The sequence below is a fragment of the Canis lupus genome, chromosome 12, assembly GCF_011100685.1.
Source record: "Canis lupus familiaris isolate Mischka breed German Shepherd chromosome 12, alternate assembly UU_Cfam_GSD_1.0, whole genome shotgun sequence".
NCBI lineage: Eukaryota > Metazoa > Chordata > Mammalia > Carnivora > Canidae > Canis > Canis lupus.
In genome coordinates this window covers 14,270,278-14,288,166 of record NC_049233.1, presented here as the reverse complement: position 1 = coordinate 14,288,166, position 17,889 = coordinate 14,270,278, and the positions used below count along the sequence as shown (strand labels likewise).

At 42.8% G+C, this 17,889-nt stretch overlaps 1 long non-coding RNA gene across 7 annotated transcripts in view; it reads right to left on the bottom strand.

Moving 5' to 3' along the window:
* LOC102156802 overlaps positions 1–17,889 on the bottom strand; it is an 80,704-nt gene that overhangs the window by 29,489 nt on the left and 33,326 nt on the right. For 4 of the 7 annotated variants that reach the window (XR_005367792.1, XR_005367794.1, XR_005367788.1 and 1 more), the window contains 6 exons: positions 17,062–17,121; positions 15,112–15,197; positions 13,248–13,462; positions 8,471–8,932; positions 7,946–8,158; positions 4,223–4,651 (listed from right to left, as the gene is read on the bottom strand). This is a non-coding gene — a long non-coding RNA (uncharacterized LOC102156802). Of the gene's footprint in view, positions 1–4,222; positions 4,652–7,945; positions 8,159–8,470; positions 8,933–13,247; positions 13,463–15,111; positions 15,198–17,061; positions 17,122–17,889 lie in introns of those variants that run through there. The other 3 variants (XR_005367789.1, XR_005367790.1, XR_005367793.1) reach the window with 2 other exon arrangements.

Sequence of the window (17,889 nt, the reverse complement as noted above, 5' to 3'; positions counted from 1 at the left end):
GGTGCTTGTTCTCAGGAGGCAGCTATCACTACCTCTCTCCTCCCCAGGTGGCCTGTCTTCTTAACACAGAGGGAGCCTCAGTTTACCAGCTCATCTCTCCTTCTTCCAGAGTTCTCTGTTGTTAACATTTCATGTCCTAGAAAAGCATCAGAAATAAGAGCTGTATTTTCACCACCCTCGTATCTATTTTTCCTCAAACAGACCGAGGTATTTTTTGGCTTGTTTTTTTTTTTTTTTTTTTTGTCTTGTTTTGTTTACCTCTCCTGCCAGCTGATTGCCTCTTGTGCTTGGGACGGTACCTAACTTGTTTTGTGCTTACAGGTCCTCCTCTCAAGAGGTGATCAAGGTCTGTGACTTGGTAACAAATTTATTTTTGTTTCTTTCAAGATTCCAGATCTAAAACTCAAAGTCGCTTTTGAACACAGACTTCAGTTGGCTCCATCACACATGCCCAAGAAGCTGTGCAGGGAGGTTGGCTTCTTACATCTAGTCCCTTTATCCAATACCAAATCTTTCCCTTGGCTTCATGTAACAATATCTTTAAACCGTCTCCATCCATGCCTCCTGAGAATTTATAAAGACTATTCACTTGCCTTTTTTCCCCCGTAGCTGTTGCCCACATTTTAGTCTAGTTCCCTTTGTTAAAATTGAGGATCTCTAAATTTCTCTTTAGTAGCAACCTCACTGTGGACACTTCTTACAGGGATGTCTTTCTGGAGACCTGTCAGAACCAAGGCCAGACTATTTCCTATCAGTACAGCTGTTCCAGGCCCCAAAACAAGGCTGGAACCACCTAGCAGGCTCTGTGTAGGATCCAAGGCAGAGATGGGCTACCTGTCTTGAAAAAGAGAATCTTGGCCATTGGGGCCACCCACTTGATACCATCCTGGAGCTTGGAACTGGCCTTTTTAAGAGGGAAAGAGGGGTGGGGGGGAGAGAAAAAATAACATAGCAAAACTGATCTCAGCACTACCCATGGAGTCATTAATGTGGTTTCTAGCAAACTGCTCATAAAATTCATGGCAGCAGCTAATTGCTACCATGTTCTTCCTCATATACTCTCATATTAAATTTGAAAGAAAGAAAGAAAAGCCCTTTCAAAGCCATATTAATCCATGCAGAGCAATGGAATGCGTGATCTAAAGTGAGCCTTTCACATCACCACAGCTATGTGGGCTGGCTGTCAAACGGTGGATTTCATGTCACTCACGGTACAATGAACAATGCCTTTGCCAGCTGCTGCCTCTGCCTGGGCCCAGCTCCCTTGAACCCCTATAGCACTAACCGGCACGGAGTGCTGTGTGAGCGCACACATGTGAGCATCGGCACATGTGCGTGAGTATGCATATCGGCCTCCAAACTATCTCGAGGGAATTCAAAGTAAATCTTAGCATGTATCTTTTTGCCTCCACCCCCCACACACATTTACTTTAAGGTTCTCAGCAGAAGAGTGGTGGCTAATGGCCAAGCTCTGGCTGCCGCCTTACCCTCATGAAGATGTTTTACTGCATATGCCATGCAATGTGCTAAGAAGACCAGCTTTGCCTCAAGGCAGCTCTTGCAAGGATTTAAAGAACCACAAACTCAACAAGCCCATCATACTTCCTGAAATTCTCACTAGTGGAAGGCTCCTATTGGAATTAATTATTCCAAGCACTCATCAGAACTGGGCTGCTCCTCAGCTGGTCTGCACTGTTGTGGCACATCAATTGCTATGGTCAGCTTCCGCTTTGATCGGCGGTGGTGTCCATTCTGATTTGGTGTGGCATCCTTTCAATTGGTCTTGACATCCCTCCTAATTATTAAGGTCAGTGTCAAACGGATTGTTACATATTGTAAATGTATTAAATGCAATGAATATAGCCAAGAAACCAACATGTTCAGATAATGTATCAGAATAACTGGGTGACAGCTAGCCAAAGGCATGGCTGGGTCTGCAGTGAGCAGTTCAGCTGAGAGTTTCTTGCTGTTGTATGAGAACAGGATCCCCTCCCAGGTATATCAGAGATGTCATTGCAAAATAGCTACAGATCAGTGTTTATTTTTCTAATCCTGCCTGAGCAGGAAAGCTGAAGAGAACTAATGTCAATCTTCCTCCTGGGGAAAGACTGAGATCACAGCATCTTACGGGGACTACTTATCTCTCCTTCTTGCCCCAGCCTCACATTCTGTAAGACCTGAACATTTTCCATGACAGCCCCAAACCCGTTCTGACCCCAACTCAGCCTTAATCAAGCCAGGCAATAAATTAGAAGCCCCATACCAACCAATAGGCATGTTTAGAATTTGTTTGGAATCAGTCGTGTAAACTGATGGCTTGTACGAATGAGGTGAGATTTCTGGGTCCCCCCTCACAAGCCTTTAACATTAGCCGCATTCTCTCAGCCATCAGTCCTCCACATCCCATTAATTCCAAGGGGATGAATGCTCTACTCTGAACCACATCCTACTCACATGAGTCTCTGCTCTCACATAACATTAATGATACCCTGTGACTTCTAGAAGTAACTCAGTGCTTCCTCTCTTCTTCAGATGGCTTCTCCGATCTTCTCATCTCTCTGCCACTTCCAACAGAAAGAGTTCTGAAGTCATGGGGTCTCAGGACAAAGTTAGATCTCAGACCCAGGCAATTAAGCTACAGCTGGGAGGAGATGCCAATGGTGTGAACATGGCCAGTGTTCTCTTTCTCCTGGGTTCTTCTTTTTGTGTGAATCCTTTTTGTGTGCATCCTCATTATCCTCATTATCAGAGTGGTGAGAGTAAAGCCATAGATAGGTCCATGGGTAAGAGGCCTAAGAGACCTGACTTTAGGTCTTGGATTGGGGGACGAAAATGAGGTCATTACTGTTTTTATTTGTTCTAACCCAGTGCCTCAGGGATGATACCAGATAAGAATATGGGGTCAAAGTCTTAGTTAGAAATAAAGCATGTTCCCTTTGCCACTCTACCTCAGGAGCTTGAGACAATAATAAGCAGCAGGTCAAGTGCTAGAGTTTCATGATCTTAGACAAATTCATTTCAATGGACATGTAGCTCTAGCCAGGCCTCTTTCCTTAGGTTCAGGGGACCACTCATCATCTTCTTCCCTACTGGCTGGGGTTCTGCTTCTGACAGACTGGAGTTCTTGGATGCACAAGCCACCCACCCTCCAGACAAAAATCTTGCCCTTTCCAAATACTCTTGCCACTGAGCCCCACCCACCATATTGGCACCCTTGGATATTTTCATCAACAGGCATTCAACTCAAATTCGGGCAGTGACATCATGAGACATTCAGCCATCCTCCTTGAGGGCCAGTCCTCGAAGTGGTTTCACACATCCTGACATGCTCCCCTCTTTGGCTGCCCTATCTTTGAAGGTCGAGATTGCCTTGCAACCATGACAGTACAAGCACTTGATGTATGTTCAAAAGTGGAGTTGTCCATGAATCATGAACATTACTATGTATCTGTGATTATGTCAGAGGAAAGTAGCAAAACATGAGAAAATTATTATGCAAATTAAATCTTCAGTGGATTGGAGTCTAAGCAATAGTGCTTATGAGAGTCTTTGCTGTCTTCCCTGAAGATTTTAGATTGTCTGCTTTCAAGAAAGAAGATTTCTCATAAATAATACAACCCAAGTGATCCAAGGTCTACAACCTTCTACAAACTCCTGTCTAATATTCACATAAAATAATCCAGGCCTCTATCCTTTATCACTGTGGGGAATTCAGCAACTTTCAAGTATTTCTCAGGATTTCTATAAGGTATTTACAAGTTGTTGGAACTTTCCTATACCCATCGGCCCTAAACCCCTGTTCCCAGTTTTCCCCTAATCATCTCTGATTTCAATCTGTGTTCTTATCTACACCACTGTTCCCAAGTGTAGATCAGCCTCCTTCTGTTACCCAAAACAAACCCAACACTTGTCTTGTGTGGAACAGACTTTGACAGTTTGGAGCTAACATAGGAGGATTACAACAGAAGACAGGATACCATTAAAGCTGGATATTGTTGAATATAATTGGATAGTAGATACCAGTATTAATGAAGTTGATTGTCTAAGCCCTTCAAGAGGGCTTGAATGGCCATGACATGCCTTCTTGTCTTTCACAAATCAGAGTTCCTCTCTTACTACATTTCTTTGCCAAGCTTCTGCTTGCCACCTCCTCCTCTTCCCCAATGGCGAGCCCTTGGGCTAATCCAAAGGACACTGAAATTTTCATAAAAACTATGCAAAGTTATTTTATGTCTGTCTTTAATTCAAATGCATTCATATAAATAAAACATGGTGTGTAATCAAAGCCTCATTAAAACGTTTTCTGGAAAAAAAAAAAGAGCTGCTCCATTCCTAATAGAAGGTCTGTCTTCCTTCTAGGAAGTAGCATGACTATAACTTTGAAAAGCAGCGCCTTTCTCTCTTTGGTTCCACCCTGATAGGTTAATCCGAGGATTTATTCTAATCACTGTGGAAGGCTTTTAGTGTTCTTAGTTTTCTTAAACATTTCCAGGTGGAATTTAAAGGTGTCCTTGTAGCTGGAAGAGAAAGGGGAGACTGCACTTACAAACTGAGATGGACTTTTGTTTGATGCAGAAAGGAACAGAAGTTAAGATGATAGGGACTCTTCTGTCTCAGGTGTCCCCAAGTCTCAGTGGAACGAGTCTTCAAACTGGAATTCAAAAGAAGAGGATTCTTTTGTAGAAAGGGGGGTTGCGTAACATAAGTCAAGGAGATAGCTCTCTTAGAATTCAGAAGCCTGCTGCTGAAAGATTACTGGAGAACACGTGTGTGAGAGGACCAGGCCAGGAGGAAGGGTGGGGGAGGTTGTGGTCAGCTGCAGCGTGTGGAGGATGCCACCCAGATGTAGATGATGGGACATGCCAAGAGCAGAGTGTCTGGCCAACACTAGAACTTGAAGGTATTATTTCATGGCCTTGTGGGTCGGGCAGGAAACCTATCTCATGGGGGTGGGAAGATCTTAAAAAGAAATGGGGAGGCAGTTATTACTGTGATGGAAAATTCTCTATTGATCTCAAGTGGAAGAAAAGAGGGAAATGCCTCAAGGAGGCCGAATGGTTTATTTGGAGGGGGTTATTTATTTTCAAATATAAAATAGAACGAACAAATCAGTACAGGGTACTGATTCATGTACCTCTTTTTAATAGTGAGGGGGCCTAGTGTAACTAAAGAAAATTAAAAGTTGGTCTGGCGTGAAATAATGTTTGAGAATTTTATTATCCATTTGAAGACACGGAATCACAGGGGAAACAGTGTACTGTCTTAAGTCTGTTGCAAATGTCTGCAATCTGACTATGACTAATTCAGATCTCAAGAAATCCCCTCTTTTAACTCCATACAACACAGTCTTCTTGTGGTTTCAGCCCCCTCCCAAAATAACATTAGAACCACCCACATCAGAGGGTAAAGTAAGCAGTACAGGGAGGAGGTATTAACAGAAGGCATGGGATCACCTTAGAGATACTTGAGTATCCTTGTGAGCACTTGTTGGCTTGTTAAACTCCACTTTAGTTACTAGTTGGCTTGACACTTGGGTTCTTATTTTCAGATGAATCCTAAACCATACAGATTCTATCTTTGACCAAAAGGATGACACAAAAGATCACTGAGAGGATGACCCTACTTAATAGATAAGGAAAGCAAGCCAGCTGATGTGCCACTCAATGCAAAAAGGCAGGAGGCTAAAGCACAGCCAGTTCCTGGGGCAGCTCTGATTCCACATGCAAGAGGTTTACATGGAAGCCCAAACATCCCTTCATTGGACAGTAGTCAAGCGACTACGTTTTAAAAAATAAAAGCAATGCAATTGAAATAAACCAGTATTCTTGCAGAGGATACTCTCAGAAGTGTATTCAGGAGATAGGGACAAAGATGAACAGCAAATCAAACCTCTGTATGACGTGAAATGTACAAGTTAGACCAAGCTGGAAGAAGAGAGTCAGGGAGGTCAGTGTCCTGATACGGTAACTAGCTGTTCTGGCTTCCCAGGACATGGAACTTTGAGTGCTGAATCTGGGAGACTTCTGAATAAACCCGAATAGTCACCCTGATCCATGGTGAGTGACGCAAGGAACAATCCAAGAGTCACAAGAGACCTTTTGGTGGCAGGCATGGACTAACTACACAGAGAGGTCTAGTGGCTGGTTTCAATGCTGGATATTTGAAGGATGGTATAATGAAAGCCGAGCTTCCTGATTCCTGCTTTGATTTTGTTCTGTCTGGAAAGAAGAATGATCTTTAGGCCAAGAAGAATAAAATCAAAATTGGTTAAGGCTCTACCAAAGCTGAAGATGAATGTAGAGCTAATAAGAGTTGATCCAGCTGCTGTAAATGAAATCAAGAGTGCTAGTCCAGGAACTTTTAACCCAAGAGAAATAGTGGTAAAACTACCAAACCCATGTGGACAATATTTAAAGAAAAGGTTCAAACTTGAGTGTGGTTGATATGTTCCAGGGAAGCCTGTTGAAGATGCAGATTCTGAGGTCCCGCCTTCAGATAGTCTTATTTGTTATGTCTCAAAGATGGGTACCGGCATTTTCAATTAACACCCCAAGTTATTCTCATAAAAGTGAACCTTTATGGTTCCCGCTCTTTGGGAAACACATTTTTACAGAACATTGATGAACAACCAATTGGTGAGCAAACAATTGGTCAACACCAATTGGTGAATAAACAAACAAACAAAAAAAGAGATCAGAGATTAAAAAGGAACAATAGATAAATGGATGTGTATATGTGTGGGTGCACCTATACAAATTTTAATTTTCAAATAAGATACATCTAACATGGATTTCACAAAATACAAAAATACAGCCTAAGGAGCCATTTGCCAGGTCCTATCAGATGCAGGCTGATGCCTCTCAGGGAGGATAACGTAGCTGGTGGTGGCAAAGGCCAAGTGTGGTCCTCCAGACACTCTCTATAGACCTTTGGACTGAGCGCTATTCTGAACCATCTCTTTGGAGTCAATGGCTCCACCCAAAAGAATGAGCTTCAAGGTAAAAATCAAAGCTACCCTGGCAAACAGACACATAATATATGTCACTTGGGGATATTTTTGTCACCAGCGGGCTAGACAGTTGCAGGTATGCAAATCAAAGTCCTGGAAACCACACCGCTAAAAATGCCTCAGCTAAAACCTCCCTGCCACCCAGACAGCCTATATTCTAATAATGGCATTTCCTTCCTATCTGGTTGCTAATTCTCTGAGATGCAAACAGAGAAGAAATGAGAAAGAGAAGACTTGCCAACTAGCTCTGTAGAAAAATTCCTGCCCGATTAAGATTTTTATCTCTTCTTAACTTCGGTTTCTGAAATAATAACTAACATGTGCATAGCGCTTTATTCCTTAACAAAGCCCTTTCATGTGTATTACTATCTCATTTCGTCCTCCCACCAGCCCTGAGAAGTCGGTAGAACAAATGATTTAATGACATCTGGGCCCTACAGTCTAAAAGGGTGGCAAATAATCAGAGCTGGGGCTCGAACTCAGTCTCCTGACTGCAAACCTGAAACCATTATTCCTCTGAACCGGACAAATCTTCTCCTTAAATCCTTCGTGGAAACAGAGGCAGTGCAAATTACTTAACGAGCTAATTCCTCCATTGAAGGAAGGAATGGCTCAGACGGTTGTGGCCGCTCTCCTGATCGCTGTAATATTTGTGTTTGCTTTTTCTTAAAATTAACTCCATTATGTTCCTGAGCAGTGGATGCCAACACATATCTGCAGAGAATTACAATCTGCGCTGGAAGGAAGCTCCCTCTTGGACGTCCTGCAAGACCCAGCAAGGAACCTGATGGAAATTAAGCCTGTCATTAATGAGACAGGGCAATTTGGCTCCGAGAAAACAATCTCCTAAAACATCTGTGTCAGCAACCTCATTGTACTCCCCCCCGAAACAGAGCAGTGACAGGTTCCCAGAGGGCAGAGGCCATGTGATTATACCTTGATCTGCGCCGTGGGGCCCAGCACGGTGTCGTGCGCAAAGTGGGTGCCCAGAAACGTCTGTGGAATGAACAGCTCAGGCCGGCTACATGCTTAGTAAGATAGAAAGAGGTGCAGAGAACAGAGCCAAAAAATAATTCAAATCTCGGACCCTTATCCCAGCTCCAGCCCTGCCAGGAGAGCACTGTGTTCTTCTCTCTCATGGATGAAGGCCTATAACGAAGAAGAGGACAAGCCAAGGGTCTTATTTCTCAATAATTCATACAAAATCCGCCAGAGGCGGGTGGGCAAGCAAAGCAGTCAAATCAACGTAGGTGCGTTACCAACAGAGGGGAGGCAGTCCAAATTCCAAACCCAGAATACTAGCCAGGAGGAGAAGCAGTTTAGATCACTTCCCTTTGTAAAATGATCCTCCCGACTAAACAAGGCTGACTGTATGTTTAAGGGTTAAAGGCATTACCAGCTGGCAAATGACCTTCTTGAGAGAGAAAGGGGAAGCCAGAGAGGCCAACGCTTCAGAAGTACCTTGTTTAATAAAAATAATCTCCCCCTCGCGTTTCTGACACCACCGGGCAGTCACACCGTCCCGCCTCGGGTCACCAGTTGTGGCTCTGTGAAGTTGCAGGAAATTATAGAAATCCATCACGGCTGAGTTTTCCAAACTGGTTATTACTCGCTGCTTTTTATCTTCCAAACAGCCCCTAAATTTAATTGCTTTGTTGTAATGAATTAACCTCTGAGGTCTACAGTAGCATTTATACTGTGTTCAAAGGGAAAGTTGCAGGTTCTCAGCCCCTTCCCGGAATAGGCTCTCTCAGACCAAAGCGTCCTTGCTCAGTCTTCGGTGTCTCTGGCCGATACTTGTCACCAGCGGGCACCCGGATGTCCAGGCGAGGAGAGACACAAAGAGGCTCCTCTGACCAGAAGCAGTCAATGCAGGCCCTCCAAACTGATCTCAAGAAGGCGATGACCATGGGGACTGTCACTCTGTTAATAGGTGTTAAAAGCACTGGTTTTAGAGGAGGTCAGACAGGGTCTTACTCTCCCGCCTTGTTTATCTGTCTCCTCTGGACCATTCCTACCAGCGAGCAAACAGGCTTTACCATCTCTCATCTGCAAAAAGTGCCTTCTTGGCCACCATTTCTTGGCTATTCCTTAAACACAAATTTCTTAAAAGGATTTAAGAGCATCCCCCTCCATCTCTACTCAAATGTTTCTTGTCAGTTACCATCAACCTTCCATCGAGTCAGATTTAACAGACCCTTGTGAGTTCATCTTTGTCACCTTTGTAGTGGCATCTGATAACAGGGGATTGCTCCCACCTTCTAGAAACAGTTTCCTCCTAGATTCTGTGAAGCCCACACTCCCCTGGTTTTCTCCTGCCCCTGTAGCCCTTCCTTCTCATCCCCCTTTGTTGGTTCCTCTTCTCCTACTTACTCATCAGTAATGAGCCGTCTTCTCATTTTTATTGATCCACCTTCTCTAGAAATTCTCATCTGCCCCTGTGACCTTAGATGCCATCTACACATCAATGACTTTAAAATATATTTATGACTTCTTTTCTGAACTTCAGACTAGCATACTCATAGCTTATCTGGCCCAAATCCAAATTCTTGAGTAGTCACCATCTCAGAAAAGGAGTCCTGCTTTTCTCTTGCTTTCAACCCACTGGCTAGTCCTGTTGGTTCTGCCTCCAAAGCACATCTCAAATAAATACACTTCTCTTCATCTCTATTCCCAGAACTTAGCTCAAGCCACTGACTTAGCAAAGAGGCTCTCAACACTTGTTGAGGCTTCCACCTGGCTCCCTTTCCTTCCACTTGTCACACAGTAGCCATTGACCCTCAAGGCAGGCTCACACTCTTCTCTCCACCTACTCCAAGTTTCTTAGCCTGCTCTCTGTTCCTCAAATACACCAAGCACATTCCCACCTCAGGGCCTTTGCACTTGCTCTTTTCTGTGCCTAGAACGCTCTTTCTTCTGATCTCCCTATGGCTGGTTCCTTCTCATCATTCTGATGGTAGCTTAAATATCACTTCTGCAAAGAGGCCTTCTTTGCTCTTCCAATCTAAAAATCCAGAGACTTTGAACTCTAGCTCCCCCACTTCCCAACAGTAGGAAAAAGATAAAGGATGAGAGTAGAAGGAAGGAGTATGAGTGGTGTGGAACAACAGTATGGCCTTAGATTCAAGCTCTGGCTCTAACACTACCTGCTGAAACCAGCTCAGAGACAATTGTGGTAATCTAGGAGAAAGGCTGTGCCCCTTGGACCAGGCGTATGGAGAGAAGCTGATGGGTTTGAGAAATATTCTCTGAGGTATAATTGAGAATACTTGATGATATTTGTATGTGGAGGAGGCAGTAGGGATTGAAGATAGCTCCCACATTTCTGACATGGGAACTTGAGTGAGGAGTAATGTCTTACTGAGGTGGAGAAGACTGCCCAAGAACAAAAGTTGGAAAGGATGCCTTTAAGTTTTTTTTTGGACATGATAAGTTTGAGATGCCTGAGAGATGCCTAAATAAAGAATTGGATAGGCCCTCGATGTGTGGTTGGAGTGCAGAAGAGAGGTCGGGGTATTTCCAGAGCTGCAGTAGAAGCCTTGAGACTGGAGGAGGTCAGCATGAGTAGTGTTTAAAATCATGAAAATGGAGCAAGTTATCTAGGGGAAGAATATACAATGTGAAAAGGACAGATAAAAGCCTGAGGCACACCAGCATTTGGAGACAGTATGAAAGATCTAAGTACAACAAAAGGGACTGAGCAAATGGGAATGGCCAGAGAGAATAGGGAATGCAGGCATCTAGGAAAAGGCAAGAAAGAGAGTCCTGAGGATCAAGGAGTAACCAATTATGTCAAACGTTGCAGAGATGATCAGGAAAGATGTGCCCTTTGAATTTTGCATTGTGGAGGCCATTTGTGGCTTTAGCAATAGCAAATTTGGGCTGGTGGTGAGAGAAGACAGATTAAGGTTGGTTGATGAGGAAGTGCAGGCAGATCATATAGACGATGCTTTTAAGAAGCTCGACTGTGAGGGTGCCTGGGTGGCTGCTTAACTGACTAGTTAAGCATCTGTCTTCAGTCAGGTCATGATCCCAGGGTCCTAAGATCAAATCCTGTATCAGGCTCCCTGCTCAGCAGGGAGCTTGCTTCTCCCTCTCCCTCTGCCTGCCACTCCCCCTGCTTGTGTGCTTTCTCTTTCTCTCTCCCTCTCTCTCTCTCTCTCTGTCAAACACATAAAAATAATCTAAAAAGAAGAAGAAGAAGAAGAAGAAGAAGAAGAAGAAGAAGAAGAAGAAGAAGCAGCAGCTTGATTACGAAGGTAAATGAGACAGGGTGGTAGTATCAAAGGAGGGTTTTGGTATCAAAGGAGAGCCATTTATACAAGTGGGAAGCTAACAGAAGGATCCAGACAAGGGGGAAAAGTTGAAAATATAGGAGAGAAACTTATTTAAAGATTTTATTTATTTATTCATGAGAGACACAGAGAGAGAGGCAGAGGGAGAAGCAGATTCCCCGCAGGGAGTCTAATATGGAACTCAATCCCAGGACCCTGGGATCATGACCTGATCTAAAGGCAGACGCTCAACCACTAAGCTATTTCTTCAGGTGCCTGAGAAATGAGATTTTTAGAAGAGTGATGTCCCTAAGTCCCTGGGGACTGTTGAGTCTATGGCATAATGGAAGCTTCATATGTAATTTTCAATTTCCTGGTAGCCACGTTAGAAAGAGTAAAAGGGAAAGAAGTAAAATTAATTTCAATAATGTATTTCATTTCCTACAACATATTCAAAATATCATTTCAACATGCAATTATTAATAAGATATTTTACATTCCTTTTTTATACTAAGTATTTTATACTTAGAGCACATTTCAATCCAGACTAGATGCATTTCAAACACTCAGTAGTCAACTTGCATTTGATGGCTACCATATTGGATAATGCAGGTCTAGAGCATAAGTAGAGGGTTTAATTGGCCTTTGATAGAGTGAAGAACACTTTCCCCATTGAAAGAGAAAAAAGGGGGCAGTCCAGGTGGCTCAGTGGTTTAGCGCCACCTTCGGCTCAGGGTATGATCCTTGGAGACCTGGGATCGAGTCCCACGTCAGGCTCCCTGCATGGAGCCTGCTTCTCCCTCTGCCTGTGTCTCTGCCTCTCTCTCTCTCTCTCTCTCTCTCTGTCTCTCATGAATAAATAAATAAAATCTTTAAAAAAAAAGAAAAAGGGAAAGGACTCAGAGTATAGATGCAGGAAGATTTAAAGATTTGGTGCTGAATGGATAAGGGAGAATGGAAGGAATATTAAAGACCATTTAGTATAACCATTTCTGCATTACTTAATCTTTCCATCAACGTACATCTTCTCCCTGGAAATTTCCTTCTACTTCCATACTACTTTGGGAAGCCACTAGGCTGCTTGAGCCTTGGAAAGTAGGTAGTTTTCACCTTGAAAAGCCTCCCATAATATCTAAACAAATCCCGTTTTAAACACTGTAAGGACTTCCTTTATACATTCTCTTCTCATATGTTTGGAGGGATAAAGCAGCGTCCAGTGATAAAGCAAGGATGAGCTCTGTGTCCCAAGCCCAGCCTTGCCAATGACCCTTCTGCATGCTGGGCAGTTCACTTCATAGTCAGGGTCGGAGCAGCAAGCATACAAAAGAAAAAGAAACACTGCAAAATAAATGCCCATTTACACAATCAATAATAATAATAGCAACAATGACAACAGTACACATGGGACCAACCACAGCCTCCTAGTGTTGGCAGCTGATGACCCCTCAAACCTATTTTTCACTCATATAAGCTCCAGCAAAACACCAAGTGTGACTCTGCCTAAGCTTTTTCCTCCTTTCCCTGCAAACCCACATGGACTTTGAGGTAAATCTAATCCACATGTTTCTGATTCATTTACACTTAACTCATCAAAATGTTGTTTTCTAACAGCTATTTGATGGCCAAGAAGTCTTTCTTAAAGCTCCTTTCTTAGAAAAAGGATGTTGTGGTTTGCCAAGAGAAAAAAGAACTGAGCCCCAAAAGGTTTGAATTCGGCATGAAACTAAGAAATCGTGAAGTTTGGACCAAACTTGTCCCAATGCTTTCTCATTATTCCTAACAACCTTTCTCCCCTAGGTGATTTTTCAACTCTCTCTTCACTGATGGACAGGGTGGGAAAGCCTTGGGCTGGGCAGTCGCTGGTCCAGGATCGAATTTTAAACAAGGCAAACTAGTAAAGAGGATGATCTTGGAAAGGACAGCTTTCCGGCAATTCATTCTCCCTCCCTTGAAATTCCCTTTACCTCCGTGCTTTACAGTAAGCCTCTTGTCAGCAAAATGGCAGCTCCTTGACTCACGCAGGGCACTTCCCCTGTTCATGAGCTGCTCCCCCTAGGGTGGGGCTATTCATGGTACTTGGAGCCACCACTTCTTTCTTCATTTTCCCCTTCTCAATGAAAGCTCTATGTCAAAGGGTACATGAAAACAAAACTCCCAGAGCATGAAGAATTTCATGGCCCTGCAAAGAAACAGAAGATACATTAGGTCAGATGTTAGGCTGATAAACTCACCAACTCCCTTTAACTTAAGACTTTAATTAAAATGACCCCTGTGAGGGGGATTAAAAATAAACACTCATTCATGGTTTCACTTTGGAATCCCATAAAATCTACATGAATATACTACTTCTGGCTTATTGTAGCTTCCTAAGATGCTCTGCCCAGATGGATTTTATTCTTGCCATTTGGAATGAAGGCAAATCTTTAGCAGCCCTCACAGGCATAGAGACTCTGATCTTCCTCCATGTTTGTTTCCCTTTGGGCAGCTTCCAGACATGGGCCATTGAATGCAGGGTACAATGGCGAGATGAGTTTATGAATTCTCTCTGCTGAAGGAGCAAACTGTGTAGTCTGGCAGCAGTAACTGGGACACAATAAATGGCCAAAAATATATGTGTTGAATTAGTCTATATCAACAAGACTCAGTGGGCCTGTGGACCAAGTAGAATAGAGAAGAGGAACGATATTCATAGTTTGCAAAGTAAAAGAAGACATTGGAAGGGTACAAAGGGGAATGGAATGAGGAGGAATGCAGAGGGAATGGTTCCTAGTAAAGTCATTTTGCAGGTAACTTCAACCATTCAGTGAGTAAGGAATGACCATCTCTAGAAAGTTTCCTCAAGGTGACAATGGATAAGACAGGATAACTGAGACTTCGTGAAACGCACCAATATAGGACTATTTTGTTATTATCCATTTTGGTGTGTATAAGTGGAATCTTCCCAAGGAACTGACACTCTTACTGGAAAGAAGTTAGAATTGTGGAAGACATGAGGGATTGACTTGGACTGGAAGTAAGGTTTTCTTGTTTCTTTTGGAAGCTAGGCATTCACTGGCCCCAGATGCTAAGACATAGATACACCGGATTCATTCCAGTGGTGGAAGTCAGCTGTCCCTGAGACAATGGAAGGAGCTAGTGGCAATGACCATGTAGAGAGGTGGCTCATTTCTAGGCAGCCAGGATGCAGGGCAGCAGCTATGAAGCCTTACAGGTTCAAGAAGGTACATCTGGGTTTTTAGTAATGCTAGTAAAGACCAAGAACACAGTTCCACGTTCCCGTGAACTTGAGGTGAGCAGCGCCCCATCCTGTTGGTGCAGTTGGGTCGTCAACAGCAGATACCCAGATGAGATAGCAGAAAGGCCATCTCAGAGTGTTCTGCACTGAGCCAGAAGCAAGATGAGAAGATAAAACTTGAGGGTTTGTTCAGAGCGCAGCCAACTGCCAGACTCTCAGAAGCAACTGAGGGATGTTTGGAGGTGGTTTGTGTCCAACAAATATACAGGCATGGACTTATGCTTTAACAATTTGGACATTAAGGAAGCAGAACTTGGGGGGCACCTGGGTGGCTCAGTGGTTGAGCATCTGTCTTTGGTTCAGGTCATGATCCCAGGGTCCTGGGATCGAGTCCCACATCAGGCTCCCTGCATGGAGCCTGCTTCTCCCTCTGCCTGTGTCTCTGGCTCTCTCTCTCTGTATCTCTCATGAATAAATAAATAAAATTAAAAAAAAAAAAGAAAGCACAACTCTGTTATTTAAAAGACCTGAGAACACATATAGGTGACACAAAGAATGCCTTCCTGAGGGACCTCAGCCAACTCCTTACTTACCATGTCAGTGCCTCAGGCTTTGGATGGATTCCTCCACATTTACAACCATCTTCTCTGCCTTCTCCTGTCTTCATAGAATCTTTTTTCTGAAGTGAAAGAGTATGAACCAGAGGTCAATATGCATTAAAAATGTAAAGAAGGCAAAGATCATGTAATCCAAGTTTTACTCCTGGATATCCATGGAACCTCCAGCCTGGTGGGGGTGGCCCTTCCCTGAACTGAACAACAGTCTGAGCTCTTATTCTATATCCAAGAGGTTTCCAGTTGCGTGGCTTGGTCCTCCTTCTGGGATGCTCCTCAGGTACCCCCTCTCACTCTGACCAGCCTTGACCACCTTCTCCCTACTCATCCTGAAGGACAGCTCTTCAATCTCACCCCTTACTCCAGGGATAGAAAACCTCTCCACATCCCTCTCAACAACAACCCCAAAAATTCAGTTGCTGCTCACTAACTGATAGGCTCATTACCTATGTGATGGGAAAATATTATTTGTTATTTGTCATTTCTGCCTCCCCCAGGTCTCCTATAGAGAGTGAATCCTAGAAACTAGAGGATCTTTAGTAAACCGAGCCCCATGCTATCATTCTCAGAATAATGGACTTTCATGTACTGATGGCAACATGATGAAGGACAACATTTTCTAAACTTTTCTCACTCCGACTCATAATAGGAAATGCACTGTACACTACAACTCCTCCACCACACACACTTTTTATTTCACTTTTTAAATTTTTTATTTCATTTCAAAAAAATATTAGGTCTCACCCACTAAATTGATTTCACAACCCACTCTTGGTTTATAACCAACCCACAGTTTGAAAAATACTGAAAAAGTGAGTTGGGGCAGGTGTGTGGGCAGATGTGTGTGTGAGAGGGAGATTGAGGCAGAGAGAGAGAGAGAGAGAGAGAGGTGGGGGGAAGAGGTGAAAGAAAGGGAAACAGAAGTAGATCTGGGAGGGTCAGGAGAAAAGGAGGAATATAGAGCTTAATAGTAACTTTGGGGCAGATCATAGAGGTTGAATGAGGATTTTTATTGCCTCCTCTCTATTTTCCAGTAAAATCTGCATTCTCAGTGATGCTCTGGATCGACTTGGTAGGGCTACATACAAAACACCCTAACCTAGTTCAAAATTGGTAGAGAATAAAGCCAGAGGCTGCCCCGGGAAAGCAGGAGCATATAGACTGGGTGTATTTTAATATCTATGTATCTATGTAGATAGATACAACTATCTATGTTTCATGGAATCCTCTGCATTGGACAGGCAACAGAATTTAGAGAAGAATGGTAGCTATATGGGATGGAAAGAAGGAAAGTTAGGGAGCCGGGAGGCCGAGGTCCTACTCTAGGATGGCCTCTACTTAGCACAGACCCACAAATGCCAATTCCTCATTCTGGGCCTCATCACCACCTGGAAAAGAGAAGAACTGGAAGATTTGTAAGGTCCTGTCCACTTCTAAGTTTTGAAGATTCCTGCATTGTATTCTTTATCTGTAAGACATTACAATCTTTGAGATCTTTATTGACCCAACAGAGTTCCCTTTGTTTACCTGCTTTGCATTTTGTACCAAACTAAGCCTCAGTCTTGGAAGATCATCTCTGATAGGTTTATAAGTGTGTATGCCTCTTCCCCACCTATACACATCCCCTTGTACACACGCACACACGCACACACACACACACACACTTCTAATGTGTTGGTCGTCTGGTCTGTCCCTCTGTGTCTATCTCACCCTGCTCTCTGATGCCAGAGACTGATGCCTGTATAAACCCAAGCAAGAGATCTCCTTTCTGGCTCTGATAACCTTTCCTCACTTCTCCCCTTCTCTAGGCCTCGGGGTGGAAATGGCTCTGCTGCTTCTGGCTCCTGTGCCTGTCTCTCTCTTGAGACATCTCTACCTATCACCTCTACCTGTGTAAAAATGCCTAACACTCATTGATATTTTCTTTACCTCACCAGATTTCGAAGATGAAGGCAGAAATCTTTTTTGAATCCTTCATTGCTGATGTCTCTAAAGGGACAGATGACACGCTCCAATTAGTGTCAGTTTATAAGAGTTTGTTAGTTGCTTTAGAAGCCAAAGCTTATAAACTTTTAAACACACATTTTTATAGGACATAAACATTTTTTCTTCAATAATATTAATAATGATTTTTGGTTTTCAATACTATTAATAAATATAGATTGGGCAAAATAAATGAAAGTAAAATTAGTGATAAAAGTATTAGGGGAAATATCAGTTCTTAAGATGGGACAAAAGCTTAAATAATAAAATCTATGAATAAATCCTCATGAATTTTTATAAATCTACGTATCCCTTATGGTCATATGATTCACCTAATCAGGGCATTACATCGAGCCTCTTTGTAAAAAAATATACGTACATACTTATGCACTCACACACATATATATGAACACATACACATAGACACACACACACAAAAGCCCGTTCACAATGAAGACATATAGTAATTTATGCTATACATATGTTTCTATGTTACAGAAGTTTTATTTAGGATAATGGTGTTAAACAAGGGACCAGTAATTGGACATTTAATTAATTAGGGTCATGCATACATTTCTTTTTTTTTTATAGTTTTTGTTTTGTACATTTCTAGTGATTGTTAGAATCATATATTTGGAATAGTGATGATTCCTTAGTTTAAAACAAATTATACATTTATTTCTCAAGTGTATGTACATGTCTCAAATATCTCATTAAGACAAAGAATCTTATTCAAGTTAAGAAGTTCCTAATAGAAATGTAAACATAACTCTG